The sequence below is a fragment of the Echinops telfairi genome, unplaced genomic scaffold (genome assembly GCF_000313985.2).
Source record: "Echinops telfairi isolate 266 unplaced genomic scaffold, ASM31398v2 ScPeMD7_7424;HRSCAF=8462, whole genome shotgun sequence".
Lineage (NCBI taxonomy): Eukaryota > Metazoa > Chordata > Mammalia > Afrosoricida > Tenrecidae > Echinops > Echinops telfairi.
Window position 1 is genome coordinate 83,243,552 of NW_022111324.1, and position 4,308 is coordinate 83,247,859.

Genomic DNA, 4,308 nt, shown 5'->3' on the forward strand with positions numbered 1-4,308 from the left:
TTCCCTTTGAATTCTCCCTTTCCATTTTGCCACTTCATGCTTATTTTCCTAAACACTATCAAAAGCTTGTGCTGGATTCCAAAGAAGTTCATATAAACTTTGAATATATAAATGGAATTCCCAGCATAGTAGTCAAGTGGAATGCATGCTATTGTGGGCACATGTTTTATAACTTTTTCCCTCTACTTATCCTCACTAGCTTTTCCACTCAGAATTAGCCCTTTATGTGAACTTTTCATCAGGAGTCTCTTAAAAGGCTGTTAGCAGCAGCTTTTTACAAGTTGCAATCAACATTTTTAGATGATACATTTAACCAAAAACACTTCTAAAATAAAAACATATTTAAAATATATGTTTAATATATTTTAAGTCAGATTGTATTTAATTAAAGGTATTCACTAAGCTATCTTGTTGCTTAAATGCACACACTTTCATTCTGTAGTTAAATTACTCAGGATTGACCAAGGACGTATATAGATATATCATAAGGGGAAACTTTCAGTGGCACTCTTAGGCAAGGATATCAGCAGACAATAGTAAGATTTGGTTCAGTGTTGACTTGGCTGCCTTAAATTCATGTTAAAAATAACTGAAAAGAAAAACTGGCTCAATTAGGAGGTCTACCATACTTTTGAATGATCACAGATTTCACTATTAGAAGGAAATAAAAGCAACAGCTTCTCCTGGCACCATAAGATGTTTTTCTTAGAAATCTATTTTATTTTTGACTGGACTCAGACTTCGAGGTAGAAGCTCTCAGAAAGGGCAGCCTTGCATCTTGGCAATCTGTTCTTGATGTTTTTCTTTGGCTTCCATCATTCTCTTGGCCCAAAGCTTGGCAGATCTGGCAGCCTCCTCCTTGTTTTTCTTGGTGTGCTGTTTTTTCAGGGCAATGTGCTGGTGCTTATGCTGCACCTTGGGTGTTTTGGTCCTGGGTTTCTTGTCTTCTTTGTTCAGGGGCTTTCTCGCAACATACTGGCAGACATCTTCTTTAGAGAGATTGAAGAGTTTAAGGATTCTGGCCACTCTTTTGGGCCCCAGGTGAGAAGGCACAGTTTTATCAGTCAGGCCTGTGATATCTTTCTCCTGTTTATTTTTCACATTACCCAAATTGAGAATGCTCAGATTTGCATTCACAATGCAGCCCCGACAGATTTGCGCTTCCTCTGCCCAGTTCTCCTTGGTCTGCAACAGGAGTGCCCTTTACTCAGCAGCAGAGGGACACAAGGACACAGCTGTGGATCAGGACACCTTGCTTCATAGGAAAACTTTGCTTCATTCCTACTACTGACCCAGACAACACACCTCTTCCATTCATCACCCAGAGCCTCAGTGGCAACTTCTGTAGCCATTACCTTCTCATAAAAAGTGTGAAGTTTGTGTTTATCATCCACTTCAATGAGCAGCCAATGGCTGGGAAGGCGATGTTCAGTTTCATGGTGAAGTAGTAGACCACCTCTGTGACACCACAGAAAAGAGTGGCTCTCTAAGATCTTAATACTGAGAGTCAGAGCTATAGCTTATCTCCATCACTAGCAGAGTTTCTGGAACATAGTAAATGCTCAGAAAATAGGGAAGGAGATCACCTGCCTAATTGTGAGGCAATTGTGGGCAAGGAACTAGCCCAAGTTATATAACCAGTAAGTGGCACAATTCACATGGAATAATTTTTTTTACCCTTTTGAGTTCTTCACTTGTTTTTCTTTTTAAAACAGTTTTATTGACATATAATTCATGTACCATACAATCCAATCTTTGACTCTATTAAAAAGTTGTGCAGTCATCACCACAACCAATCGTAGAACATTTTCATATTCATTATAATTGGTGCCCTTCTTTCCCCATAACTCTCCCTGTCACAACCCTACGAAACTATTAATCTAGTTTCTGACTCTATAGATTTATCCTGAATTTCATATAAAGAAAATCACATATAAAATTTAACCGTAATAACAAAATAAAGCATGGCAAAACTTCAATCCAAACGAAAGCCAAAAGTAACAAAAAATAGAACAAGACTAAGAATGACTTTAAAGGGAAGACAAATGATAAGATGCTAACTTTTAACCAAACTGTATCAGCATTAATTCATTTTCTGGTGCATTCTGTTGGAGTGCAGGGCATTTCACATCCCTGGTCAATGGTCTGAAAGAATTCAATAGAGCCTTATCCCCATGGGAACTCTGCAAATGGATTCTGGGTTTTCACTGTCTTCCAAAGCATTATGTAAACTGGGTGCTTATAATTTAGGACCTAATACATTTCCCTCTTCTGATCTTGGATTTTGTTATTTACTATCCTTGGATCCCACAGGCTGATATGCTTCTCCATGTGGGTTTAACCGTAGTGGTTACTCATTGAGCTGCTAACCTTAAGATGAGCAGTTCAAAACCACCAGCCAGTTCCGAGGGAGAAAGACAAGAATTTCTGTTCTTGGAAACCCACAAGGGCAGTTCCAGCCTGTCCTATTGGGTCACTAAGTGTCAGAATTGACTCAAAAGAAGTGAATTTGTTTATTTTTTAAATTATGACAGTGTTCCTTCATAGGTAAACCTATTGTGCTATATTTCTGTCTGTGTCCATGGGACAAACTGAACTTTGGGCCCAGCCTTTTTCCACTTCCCTTGTGTTACTTTGGGAAATATTTGAAGGAACCCTCTGACTTGTATCTCCACTCTATATTCACTCTATCCCAAAGGAGTAGGTGCAATTAATCTGGTTGGCATCACTAGGTCACTGCTTAAAAGTAAAGAACAGACCCCTCACTCCTTCCTTGCAGTGCCTAGGTACTGAGCGCTTTTTTCCATGCTCGGCTTCCTGAAGAGAAAGACACTTGTCAAGAATGGTCCTACCTTCTTAAGGCAGCAGGTATATCCACCGTCACTTTTCTATTCTAGCTGTGGCACTTTCCACTTTGGGTGAGTGAGACATGTCTCTCCCTAAAAATGAAGAGGAAAAATAGGAGGGAGTGAATTCCCTTCATGGTTTCCAAGGCGCAGCTGTGCTGTAGCTCCTGGCCAGAGACAATATAGTGGCTTCCACTCTCTCTCATCCAGTCACCAGCACTGTTTGTGTGCTTTCTAGGCAAGGGATGCTAAGAAAAAAAAGTAAAATGGAAAGCTACCCCATTTTTTTTGTATTTTAAATTTGTAATATGAAGAATTTCAACATATACAAATGTTGAAATTCTCCTGTACTCATCCATAAGCCCAAACAAACTTTAATTCTTGTCCAATGTCTCCCCATATGAATCCCTGAAAACACAATTTAAAAAAAATCTTTATGGAGCTTAACCTTAGCCCCGCTATAGTCTGGGCCAGAGCCCGGCTCTGTTGGCTAGCCCAAGAGCTTTACAACACAGCCACAAATTGCGGCCACTCCTGGGGAGAGTTTAAACCCTTCAAGCCCCATGGTCAGGTGACCAGGGCTCAGTTATATCTTTACTTTTGTTTCTCTCTCTTCTCAGTCTCAGCTGGCTCAGTTTTTTTTCTTTTCTTTCTCTTCTTTTTCCTCTCACATGTCACTGCCGGCCTCAAGGCCACTCCCCATTACCCAGGGCAATTATGCCCCCACTCCTCCCAGCTGAGGGAGTTCCCGCCCTCTGCAGCATAACATGTGGCTGGGGAAATCCCACCTGCCTTCTGGTACAGAGGAACTCCAGGGTCCTTTAAACGACTGGTGTAAATCCCACCCCGCCCTTTGGGGACCTCCACTTGGATGGGGAAAACCTCTTCCTGGAATCTACAGCTCTCCACATGGCTAGGGGAAACCCTGCCTGTCCTCCGTGGTTTCATGTGGCTGAGGGAACTTCCTCCCACCTGCCGTAGTGCCTCAACCAGCCTAAGGTATCTCTTCCAACATTCACCAAAGTTCCACGCAGCAATCTAGCTGACTAAGGCAATTCTTCCCACCAGATGTAGTGCTCTACACAAAAGCAGGCACACCTACCTGCTCTCTGAGGCACTACCATTGCAGGAGGCACCCTTGCATGCCCTCGGAAGCACCCCAATCCACTGTGGGCCACACCACCACAGATTTCTGTGAGATCATCCAGTGCAGCACCATCCTTGCAGGTCCACAACCACCCAACCAGCATCCCCTGAGAGGATCATCAAACTTGCCTCCAAATAACAGAGTACTGATTGGCTAGGAAAAGAATGAAACCACGGGAGGATAAAGTGATAGCATGACCCCACAGTGCAATTAGCAGCAGGCAGTTTTAAGAAGCATTCCTATGAGTCCCCCAAAGAAATTGCCCAGTGCTCTTTAAGTCTCTAGAAAATGGTGCCAGTCTCCTCTAAAATAACA

At 42.1% G+C, this 4,308-nt stretch overlaps 1 pseudogene; it reads right to left on the reverse strand.

Moving 5' to 3' along the window:
- Nucleotides 1-718: 718 nt before the first annotated feature.
- Nucleotides 719-1,438, reverse strand: LOC101663582 (annotated as a pseudogene).
- Nucleotides 1,439-4,308: the final 2,870 nt, after the last annotated feature.